Raw genomic sequence first — 12,693 nt, forward strand, 5'->3', positions numbered from 1 at the left:
AGGTGGAAGGGAGCGCTGCGCTGGCTCCCTTCCCCTGCTTGTTACAGTTCCCGACCGCTGGCTGTGTTTTTACGGCCAGCGGTCAGGGTCCTTAAAACCCGAGCCATAGACTTTTTACGGCTCAGGTTTTAACTTGCTGCCCGCGCGATCGGGCAGCTGAATGTCGGGACTCCGGCTGTCAGTGACTGCCGGGGACCCTGAGGAGAGGATAGAAGCAGCTTTCGCTGCTTCTGTCTTCTACGATGTCTTTTTACACAACGCTCAATGAACGCTGTGTATAGGAATAGAGACAGCAGCAGCGGCGCTGTCTATTCCTCCCGGTGATCATGTGACTGGTCACATGATCGCCGGGTGCCGTTAGTGACAGACTGCTGCTGGGTCTTACTAGACCCAGCACAGCCCAGTTAGTGACAATCGTCACTGTGAGAGGGCTGATTTCCCCTGTAACTGGGGCTGCTGTGCAGCTCCAGTTACAGGGAAAAACATGGTGTAAAAGAAAAAAAAAAAAATATTAAGGGTATGTTCACACGGCGGGGGTCCGTAACGGCTGAAATTACGGGGATGTTTCAGCCTGAAAACATCCCCGTAAATTCAGCCGTACCGGCATGTGCAGGCGCTTGAACGCCGCGTCAATTACGGCCGTAATTAGCGCTGCTATTCATTGGAGTCAATGAATAGCGGCTCCAATTACGGCCAAAGAAGTGACAGGTCACTTCTTCTACGCGGGCGTCTATTTACGCGCCGTCATTTGACAGCGGCGCGTAAATATACGCCTCGTGTGAACAGACAAACGTCTGCCCATTGCTTTCAATGGGCAGATGTTTGTCAGCGCTATTGAGGCGCTATTTTCAGACGTAATTCGGGGCAAAAACGCCCGAATTACGTCCGTAAATAGGCCGTGTGAACATACCCTAAAAGTTCCAAAAAGGTATTTTTTGACCTTTGAGGGACAGACCATAATAATAAAAAAATAAGTAGAGTGCAAAAAATTCATCCGATTAAAAAACGGTTGGGGAAAAAACCGGATGCAAATCGGGTCCAAATCGGCCGGTAAAAACGGCAACACGGCCCGGAACAGAATCGGAATGGATGCAAACCGGCCGGGAAAATCGGCCCTGTCGTGTGAATGAGGCCTAACGCAGCATGTGATTAAGATTTTTATAAATATTATTCACTTGTATTAAATAGATTTCTACTACATGTAAACATAAAGGTTTTCTATATTTTCTTTGCTATCTTTTCTCTACCCCACATGGCCACTCTATGGTGATGCAGGTGGGGGCGCTATTTCACTGTTTACCTCCGGCAGCAGAAGGGCGAGGTGCAGCCCTGCCACACAACAACAATCCTGGTTCCGCAGTAGAATTTTCTGTTTTTTTGGTGTAAACTTTTTGCATAGATTTTCATTGTAGGATCTGTACAAAGTGGAGCTGCCAGGAGATCGGAGACTTGATGAGATGGACGCATGCAGCTCCCGTCAGGAACATACTGGTTAGGTGAGTCGTCCCACCTCATAATATCCATGAAATATGGAACTAAATAGGTATTGGACAAATATCAAACTATCACTGCCAGGCAAAAAACTTTAAAACCTCATTTTTAATAAATATTAACTGTAAAAGAAATAATCAAATACCAATTTAATTTTACTACAAAACACATGGCACCTCGATCAGTGGTACAAGCATCTTTGGGGTGCTCCAGCGGGTAAAGTTCATAGAACAGGGTATAATACTAGTAATACCAGTTCAGTATCCGGGCATAATAAACAATGAGTAGTACCACCTCCCGTTTCTCATCCATATTAGGCTCTGTTCACATCTGCGTTGGGGTCCCGTTCTGACGTTCCGTCGGAGGTTTCCGTCAGACCGGGACCCTGAGCAGGCACCGACGAAAACCAGGGGTTTCCGTTTCCATCACCATTGATTTCAATGGTGACGGAGCCGGTGCCCGTGGTTTCGGTTTGTCTCTTTTGTGCACCGGACCCTTCGTTTTGCCAGAAGCAATAGCGTAGTCGACTACTGAAATCAATGGTGATGGAAACGGAAACCCCTGGTTTCCGTCGGTGTCAGTTTGTGTCTGCTCAGGGTCCTGTTCTGACGGAAACGTCAGAACGGGATCCCAATGCAGATGTGAACAGAGCCTTAGGGCATGACCAGACGTGGCGGAATTGCTCTGGAATTCCGCTGCGGATAGTCCGCAGCGGAAATCCGCAGCGTACACGTTTCTCCATTGCTTTCCACAGCTTTTTAGTTGGGTTCGTTTACACGTTGCGGACAATTCGCTGCGGAGCATAGGCTGCGGTGAGGAATTTGGTGTCCGCAGCATACACTGGCTGTTCCGGACGTGTAGCGGACTTGTTGCGGACTCATTGCGGAATTTCTCCATTGACTTCAATGGAGAGTGAAAATTCCGCAATGAAGTCCGCAGATGTTATGTGTGCTGCGGAGCGTACTGGTTTTACTAACATGATAGTGCTTCATTCTGGCTAAACCTATGTATCTCTAGGTCTACAGCCAGACTGAGGAAGTCAATGGGGCTCCCGTAATTACGGGTGATTACGTGTGTGCACCCGTAATTACAGGAGCGTTGCTAGGCGACGTCCGTAAATAGTCACTGTCCAGGGTGCTGAAAGAGTTAAACGATTGGCAGTAACTGTTTCAGCACCCTGGACAGTGACATCCGATCATAATATACATCAACCTGTAAAAAAAATAGAAGTTCATACTTACCCATAACTCCCTGCTTCTTCCTCCAGTCCGGCCTCCCGGGATTACGTTTCAGTACAAGTGACGGCTGCAGCCAATCACAGGCTGCAGCGGTCACATGGACTGCCGCGTCATACAGGGAGGTCGGGCTGGATGTCGAAAGAGGGACGCGTCACCAAGACAACGGCCGGGTAAGTATGAATTTATTTTTCTTTTACTAGGGAAAGGGCTGTCCCTTCTCTCTATCCTGCACTGATAGAGAGAAGGGAAGCCCTTTCCCCCTCAATACGCAACGGCCAGTCCGCATCAATTTAATGCCCATTTTAGGCAAAGCCGCGACAGAATCTGCAACTCAGATTATGTGCGGCATTGATGCTGACAGTGTATGCAGAACTCCGCCACGTCTGGTCATGCCCTTAGACTGTCACACAGAAACCTCTGCATGTTCTTTATATCCACAATTTCTAGTTATAATCCCTCCTCATCGGGCTGCAGCGGCCAAACCGCAGGAGAAGTGGGGGGTGTGAACATAATGTTAGGCAGCCTTGGCTGGAATTACAGCTGTGATTGGATAGAGTAGGTCACATGTGGACACGAAGTCCCTGTTTACACACCAAGTTTTTTGCAGGTGGAAAAATATGCCTCAAAATTCCTTCTGCCGCTTTTTTGACGCATTTTTCGACCACGGCCATTGAGCACCGCATGCAAAAATGCTGCGAAAACCGTTTTCTTTGCCTCCCATTAATGGCAATGGGAGGTCAGAGACGGAAACGCTTGAAGAAAGGGCTTGACGCTGCTTTTTCCTGTGAGTGTTTTTTTCTCGTGGGAAAAACGCCTCTGCATCCCATTGAAATCAATAAGATTAGTTTTCGGACGTTTTTTGATGCAATTTTCGATGCGGTTTCCACGTAAAAAAATGCTCCAAAAAAACTCTGTGTGAACTAGGCCTAATATTTCTCCATATATTACATGTGGATTTTGCAGCATATTTGGCTGTGCATCCTTTGCATTACAATCTACTGCAGATTGTTACTGCTGCAAGTTTATGCAGTTTTCTAGAACCCTATTCACATTCATACTTCATGTGTCAATTTGACCATGGAAATCTGCAATAAATATGTAGCATGTGAACATAGACTTAGGGGCTACATGTGATGTTTCAGGCTACATTTACACACTGCAACCAGGTTACATCACACTTGTCTTCTCTCCCAGATTGTCCTGGAGACTTCCAAACTAGGGAAGATCTTACATGATGTAGCTGCATAAAGGAAGGCACTCTGCTGGGACTATTTGTGAGGGGGAACTCTGCTTGTAGTGGTTATTGGGGGCAGTCTGCTGGCACTAATTATTGGAGGCACTTTGCTGGCAATATGGTTTATTGAGGGGTCTCTGCTGGTAGTGTTGTTTATGAGGGGGCAGTATACTGGCACTGTTTAAGGGACAATACTCTGCTGGCACTGTATGGGGGCACTCTGCTTACTCTAATGATGGGGTCGCTCGCTGATAACTGAGGCTTCTTAGCTGTCCTTATCGGTGGGGTTTACATAGGAAAGAAATTCTCAAACCACATCTCAAATCTCCCTGTAGTTGATTCTAAAAACAGACAAGTATGGCTCAGAAAAACGGCTGCAAACAAATAACCATTGATTTGAATGGAAATGAACAAAATGTTTTTCGCTTTCTGCGATTATTATTGACATGTTTTATAAGACATGTTACATCTCGTGTTATACACAGCAGGAGGCAACAGCACACGTCTTATCACACAGGAAGAGGAAATACATCAGAAAGGGAAACAGGAAGAGGAGGAGCAGCCATGTCATACAGGAAATACAGGGAAGTGACATCATCACAGGAGGTAACGTATATCCTGTGTGCGGGGACCCCAGAAATATGATGAGACTGACGTATCAGGGCTGATACATAGTAATGTTATGTTAATGTTATGTTATTATATATCATTACGTGTGTGTTTAGGCTGTGCTTATATATGTTAGTAGGTCGGACCAGAAGGATCTGTTCTGTATACAAGCTCCAGATAAGAAGAACATGGATCAGCACAACAACACCAGCGCTCCTGGGACTGCGCTCCAACCACACAGCATTTCATCCGGAGGATCGACTGTTCCGTAGTCCAAAACGTCGCTTCTCGGGTTCTATTCCTACAATGGAGGAAAAAGTCAATTACATATTTTCAGTAATTATTGTTACAATATCTCCATTAAGGAAATCTCATGTATGGAATATTTTTTTGTATCACCTTAACTTCTGGTTACACCTGAAATGCCCTATAAGGGTATTTAGATATCATAGAGGGGGGTGTCACGCTGGAGACCCTCTCTATGACCCAAATGGAAGCTCTGCGCCACCTCTGTCCAGAGGCTGTGTGTGGTATTGCAGCTTTTCTGTATTGAAATGTATAGGGCTAAGCAGTCCACACACCGCACATCACCTGTGGACAGGTGTGGCTCTGTTTTTGGAAGACATCAGCTCTATTTTTCTAATTATGTACAACCCCTTTAATGAAATAATCTCTTTAGAGGGTTTTCTCCATCTCAGACGTTTATGTGATATCCACCTATGCGCATGCACGCAGATCTCTCCGTTCTGTACTATGGGAGTTACGCAAATAGTTCAACAGCGCTCAGCTGTTTCCGAAACTTCCATAGAACAGAATAGAGAGAGGGACGTGCGAGGCCTTTCCCAAGTCATTCTCCACCTGGAATCAGCAGCCATTAGACGGGACAGGGATCTGGGAACAAAGCAGGACAGGGTCAGGGAGAGACCTCCGTTTTCCACATAGGTGTGAGTCCCAGAGAAATAGTAAGATGGGAGTACCCCTTTAAATAAAACTTCTTAGTGATGATCCATTTTCTTAAGGTGTTTAATTAAACTATGGACAGTGAGGTCGAAGAACCCGCACCCAAAATATCTATACTGGAGTGACATGCCTGTTACTAACGCTGTATACAAGCTCCCCCCGTATAACAGACAGGGCCCTCACTGAGACTTTGTAGGGGCTCCTAGAGACAAATATATATTGATGTACAGACATTTTCCCCTCCGTTATTGTGCAGCACGACCTCCCCACATATAACAGGCAGGACCCTCACTGACCCCCTGGACAGACACATAGGCCTGAATATATTTATATCTTTATATTTTCCATTATTCACCTGCAGGAAATGTTATTTTTAGAAATGGGGAGAAATACTTGGAATTGTGTTTTTTTAGTTTCTGATGTTATTTTTGTTACTTCTCAGGTATAAGGAGAAAAGTAACCGTCACATACAAGATGAGACGTGGATGAAGATGTGCGGAGGACTGTACCCCACCGGGAAAGAGCGGGCTGTCACTGGTATTACCATGGGGCAGATTTACTAAGGCCTCATGCACACGACCGTAGTGAGGTGCATTGACTGTGACTTGCGGCTCGTACGTCCGCGGAGTGTCACCCACGGCCGCCCTCAAATCGCGGGCCGTGCATATGACCGCGTGCATTATTTTCTATGAGCCTGTACCGCAAAACACGACCGTAATAAGACATGTGCGTTGTTTTTGCGGTCCCGGTTCCTGGGCAATGCACGGACCGTGGAAACCAAGGTCGTGTGCATGGGCCCATTGAAATGAATGGGGCCGCAATTCACCTGCAGATTTGCGGGTGAATTGCAGCTGCAAAAATACGTTCGTGTGCATGGGGCCTAAAACTATCTGAGTTTTACACAGTGTAAACTGATACAAGGAAGTCAGAAATTGTGCCACATTTATCACAGTGGTGCACGATGTATGATAGATTTTACTAGACATGTTAGACACTTTTCTCTTCCTTATACCACCTCTTGGTTGGCTTAGTTTAAGACACGCCCCTTTATTCTAGGTCACGCCCCTTGTCAAGCACGCCGCAAAATGTGTCTAAACATTAAATAAATATGGCGCACAACATGTACGCCATAATTCTGGCTCAATTTGAATAGTAAATCTGTCCTACTATAAATGTCATATAAATTTGGGGTTAGTATTCAGGGCATATTCCCTATTTAAAGAATTGATAAGAGTCGGGAATCCTTCAGCTTAGTCCATTCTCTCTACTATCAGTCAGTACAGGGAGTAGTAGTACATATAAAACATTACATTGTCACCATGTCAGCTTTATTCTGCCTGCACTGACAGCACAAAGTCTTCATGGTGACTGCAGGACTGGAAGTCAAGGACCACCTCTATGATGTCCGCGGGACCTAATAGGGATATGGCGCTTTTTCCATTTATTTGTTGTACTGTAATGAGAATATTATTTACATGCAGTATTTATTGCTAGGGGTATTTTTTTTTTCCCCCCTGAAAATTATATAAAGAGCAAGTGGCGTAGGATTGGTTCAGACTGGTGACATCAAGACACAAATGTGACCTCAAGAATTCGTCAATGAGCTGATAATCCCGGTGCCAATTCTGGCTGCAACTAATAATTTAAGGGGCACACCTACCTCAAGTACTGGCACAGTATAAGGTCATCAGGGTGACTGCAGGACTGGAATTAACGCTCTTTTATGAAAAGAGTGTTTTGCAATGTTCGGCACATGGCAGCTTTGTGTATATAGTAGTATATAGACCCTACTGCACTGATTCTTCATACTATACCCTAATATAGTATAGTTGACAATATTTGGAATTTCTTTCCATGGACACTTTTGGGGCGTACCTTTGACAGAACGTGGTTCATTGGGCATGGCTTGTCATGGGGCAGGGTTAGTGAGAATACACTTTGTGTGCCAGATATTCCCTGTATTCTGTCCTCACTATAAAAACCTTGCAGTAAGGACAGTATAGAGGGATGGTATCGCCTGCAGAAGTGATCTAAGTAAGTATGGCACGTAACCATTGTGGCCAGTGATTGACTAGTGCGATCATGTGCCGATACGGGACATCACTGGTCCAGCCTGTGTAAACAGGCCGGCAAGGGATTGTGAACCGCCGACACTGGAGCCGCAGAGAATTAGAAGGTGGGTATTTGCTAAATGGTGCAATTTTCAGTTTAAATTACAATTACAATTTTTATAATGCCTGAAAAACCCCTTAAATACCAAACCCTAAAATGTATTCAGACCCCCGGACAAATCGCCTTTATGTACTTCCCGCTCCTTCAGCAGCTCTGTTTCACATTCGGCTCCGGACCCCACCTCTGCTGGCTGAGCCAGGAGCTGTTAGTGATATTGGCCTTTACATATTGGAGTAATCCTGCGATGTAGTTTGGGTGGGCACTGTGCCTTTGATTGCATGACAAATTTTTCTTGGAGTTCCCCTTTAAAAATTGGTAATACTTCACACATGGACGGTAAAGTAAAACCCATTTTATTTTGACTGTATTTCTGGACCGCACTGGTCCCTTCGTCAGGTTAAGATCAGATAAAGGGACAAGTCGTGCCAGAAACGCGTATTTAAATAAAATTCTACCATCGCTTGGCGCCCTATCTGTCCCCGTTTTGAAACCTTTGTGTTAACCGCATCTTAAAGTTGAGCAGATTTACTTGAATTTATTTCTCTTAGTTGAACATAGAACGCACTATCTACCTACCTGGCAGACAACGGGTCTTGGTGTGGGTCACGGGGAATATCTTCAAGAGAGCAACTCTTCACTAGGACATTTTATTTATTCTTGTTTCAGAACTGAAGGGAATGTACCGTACAACATCAGCAGGAGGAAGCCCTGGTGTCGAGAATGTCAGCCATGGAAAGGGATGTGCCAGATCAAGGTCTGAAAGCTAAAGAGGCAGCAGATATGAACCACTAATATCCATCTAAGAATGCCGGAACGTCATCCGTCCACACCTCCTCCTTCCCATCCCCCACTGTCCAGAAGGGGTTTTTAAGATCCATCCAATTAAAAGACAACTGTCCAGAAGTCTTTGAAAATGAAGCCTTGTCCATGATTCGCAGGGCTGCGGTGAAGTACAATGGTTTTGGGTGTTTAATGGCAAGTCTCTTCAGATGCCCGGCAATGGACTTCCTCCCCTCGTCCTGTTTGGTAGGGTCTCTGCACTCCCTTTCCTGTAGAACAGCTGCCTCTACAGATTCCCAAGGCCATCCATATTTTTTTCCTGTCTGGCTGATAGCAACACATGTCAATAAAAACATACCTCAATGTATTTATTGTATTTCTAATAAAAATGGATAGACAAATACATAAAAATAATTGTTTTAATTCCAAAGAACTTTCATAAGATCTATATTATACCTGTGTAATCAATTGTGGACATGGTCACTGATTCATTGAAGAATGAGTAGGCTGGGTAACCCGTGGAGTAACATCCAAACAAGAAAGACATCTTCCTGCTACAAAAACAGGTCATAATCAGAACGAACGTACACCACCATACAACAAAGTCCAGCAAAGAAATCCCCCAGCCTGAGGCATACTGTACTCCGTGTCAGAAGAACAAGAATCTACAAAAAGAGAGACATCTGCATCCAGTCGATGTTCTTATCAACCTAGAGGTTCACAAGGTGAGAAGACTAGTTTACATTTTTTTTCAAGGTATTACTCTAGGGAGCGCTCCTGTTAACATCTTTTTCTCACACTGTATTATCCTAAGGTACTGTATACATTTCACTCATTAATGCCAACCTAGCCAAGTGAGCACACAACAAACTAAGCCTGCGCACCCAAATAGAGTACCAACCATCTACACATCATGCCAATAAAGGAGTTTTGCCTTTGCACAGTGCTCCAAGGGGAGCACAATACAACTTCAATACTGCAAATACCTAACCTGAACGTCACATCTGCACCTTCCTCTTCTCTTTTGAAGATGTTAGTGTACAGAGTAGTAGGGGAATTGACCAGACATGATGTGCTGCCTCGTGGACTGTCCTATATTTCCAGAGCGAATGAAAGATAGGTGGTCTGGCCAGTTGTAGACTTCATCCCTAACATCTGACACAGACCAAAATAAGTATTCGGCACTCAAAGCCAAAGTTTTAAGAAATCTCAAGTGCGCCAACTACAGCGGTCAGCCGCCATTCCAAACGAAGCGCCAACTACTGGATGTACCAGCAACCAGAACGGCACAGTGCCTGATGAAGATCATGTAATGACCGAAGCGTCGCACTAAGCCTCTGGCATCTACAACCACTTGAATCAAGCTTTCTTATTTAAACTTCAGCTTTGTGTGCCAAATACTTATTTTGACTACGATTGGGTTGGGACCCTATTCGTGCACCTACATCGTCTAGTGCGTTCTGAACCACTACTTATCTGGCACAGACCATCCTGGAGCTGAATGTCTCTAGGGCTGCTCTTTCAAAGTTGCTAATGTAGCTCATCTGGGCTCCATAGACCCAACCTTTATATATGACTCCTAGAGAAATGGGTTAGTGAAAGAAAAAGGTAAAATTCAGATCCTGGAGACCATTGAGGATGTCAACCTTTGGACCTTGATTGGCACCTACGCCATATTTTCAGAGTAATCCATCAGATGTCTCAAGAAGAACATTTTATGAGAAAAGGACAATGTTGATGAGATTGCAGGTCCTCCTGTTTCTAACTCACATAATTATTACCCAGCATCCAAGTAAATAGTGCATACAAAGTCCAGAAAAATAACCAGGCGACTGTCCAGATAAACATTGGATACAGCGCCCAGAAATGGTGCATTGTGCCCCGATAAATATTTCCTTAAAAGGAATGTCCGAGAAATTAAACTAGTTGCATGGAATGTTTTGAAATGAAAAAAACAGCCATTACTCACCTGTTAAATCCCCTGTGCCCATTATCTGGTGGTCAACCCGATAAGTTGATTGAAGAGACTACCCTACGTGGATAGACAACCGCTACAAAATTCTCACCCAAAAATTAAGATATGGAATAGGTTACCCCCTTCTATGGCAGATCGAATAGCCGTAATTCAAATGATAGTATTACCCCAGTTGTTGTATCCACTGATTAACAGTCCCATATGGATAGGAGAAAAGACGTTTAAATGCATAGAAAGTTTAACCCCTTCCCGACATTTGTCGTAAGTATACGACATGGAAAGCCAGTGCTTCCTGCAAAATGTCATATACTTACGCCAAATGTTTGGCACCGGCTCAGAAGCTGAGTCAATGCCATCATCGCCGGATCTCAGCTGTATCTGAGAGCTGACATCCGGCTGTAATGGCGTGGACCAAAATTAGCTTCGATCCCTGCCATTAACCCCTTCAATGCAGCGTTCAAACGTGATCGCTACATTTAAGCTGTTTGCAGCTCATCGGAACCACAGCAATGAAATTGACGGGGTTCCGGTGGCTGCAATAGCAACCGGAGGCCTAATGCTGGCCTCCCAGTCTGCCTAGCACGGAAGCCGGTCAAGATCCGTACAGTGGCGGAGTCTGATCGGCTTCCGTAGCCGCCGACAAGATGGCGCCGACTCAGGAGCTGTTCCGGCGTCATCAGCGGTGGAGGTCAGCTGTATATTACAGCTGACATCCACATGAAATGGCAGGAACCGGAGCTAGCTCCCATCCCTGCCATTAACCCCTTTGATGCAGCAATCGAGAGCGATTGCTGCATCTTAGCGGTTTCTAGCAGATCGCCAGCACTGACAGGCAATCAGGACTTGCGACTGCTGCTATGGCAACAGGAGACACAATGGCCTCCTGCTCTGCTATTACGGAAGCCGATTAGGCCCCGCCGGGAGGCGAAGCCTAATCGGCTTGCTGTCAGTGAATAACTGACAGATCTAATACATTGCACTACGTAGGTAGTGCAATGTATTAGAAAAAAACTAAAGCTGACAGTTGGACCGTCAAGTCCCCTAGTGGGACTTGAGAAAAAGTGTAAAAAAAAGTATAAAAAAGTGTAAAAAAAAAGTGAAAAAAATAAAAGTTTGAAAACAATAAAAGTTTCAAGTAATAAAATAAAACACAATCACCCTTTTTCACTTATCAAGTCCTTTATTATTGAAAAATAATAATAAACCATACGTATTTGGTATCGCCGGGACTGTAACGACCTCAGGTATCAAAATATTATATATTGCACACGGTGAACAACGTAAAAAAAAAACGTAAAAAACTTTACCAGAGTTTCTGTTTTTTGGTCACTTTGACCTACAAATATTGGAATAAAAAGTGATCAAAAAGTCGCACGTATCCAAAAATGGTACCTATAAAAACTATAGCTCGTCTCGCAAAAAACAAGCCCTCATACAGCTCCGTCGACAAAAAAGTTATGGTTCTCACAACTTGGCGACAGAAAAAATACATTCTTTTTACAAAAGTAATTTTATTGTGCAAAAAGTTGTAAAACATAAAAAAGTGCTAGAAATTAGGTATCGCCAGAATCGTACGGACCCGCAGAATAAAGTTAACATGTAATTTATAATGCTTAGTGAACGCTGTATAAAAAACCTAAAAAGAAACTATGCCAGAATTGTGTTTTTTTGTTTACCTGGCCTCCCAAAAAATAGGATAAAAGTTGATCAAAAAGTCGCATGTACCTCAAAATGGTACCAATAATCGCTACAGCTCGTCCAGCAAAGAAACAGCCCTCATACCACTACGTCTATGAAAAAATAAAATTAGTTAAGGCTCCAATAAGTCAGGAAAGAAAAAATATGCAGTTGTGCCGGCCCGAGGGGAACATTTCTTCTGTTTCAAGAGGCGATTTACCAAGGACCTAAAATTAGGGAACCAGGAAGGGCAGGGCCCAAACATATCTGCTGGAAGCGAGGGTGCCCGTATTATACCAGGACAACACTTTCCCAGCAAAATTCCCCAAATTGCAAAGGTGCAGAGTGTGGACCAAAAGCGGGATAAGAAAGGACGCCATATATCAGTGTGACACCGGCCTGTGCAAAAAGGATTGATTCACAGCGTAACACACATCTATGGATCATTTTATTGTTTTTTTACCCCATTATTATGCCACCTGACTATGCCCCTGATGTACTCTGCCCAGCTTACATGTACCCCCACATTATAAATGGAAGCACCAGCAATAATCAAA

The 12,693-nt window shown here is 44.4% G+C and overlaps 1 long non-coding RNA gene across 2 annotated transcripts; it reads left to right on the plus strand.

Moving 5' to 3' along the window:
* Positions 1-1,158: 1,158 nt before the first annotated feature.
* LOC142699131 (uncharacterized) lies at positions 1,159-8,878 on the plus strand. 2 transcript variants are annotated; one of them, XR_012866008.1, is made up of 5 exons: positions 1,159-1,496; positions 4,449-4,569; positions 4,709-4,908; positions 5,975-6,069; positions 8,371-8,878. It is a non-coding gene; the product is annotated as an uncharacterized LOC142699131 (long non-coding RNA). The 2 variants fall into 2 exon arrangements; XR_012866007.1 differs by having other exon boundaries at positions 4,449-4,908.
* The last annotated feature ends 3,815 nt before the right edge of the window (positions 8,879-12,693 follow it).

Source organism: Rhinoderma darwinii, unplaced genomic scaffold (assembly GCF_050947455.1).
Source record: "Rhinoderma darwinii isolate aRhiDar2 unplaced genomic scaffold, aRhiDar2.hap1 Scaffold_131, whole genome shotgun sequence".
NCBI lineage: Eukaryota > Metazoa > Chordata > Amphibia > Anura > Rhinodermatidae > Rhinoderma > Rhinoderma darwinii.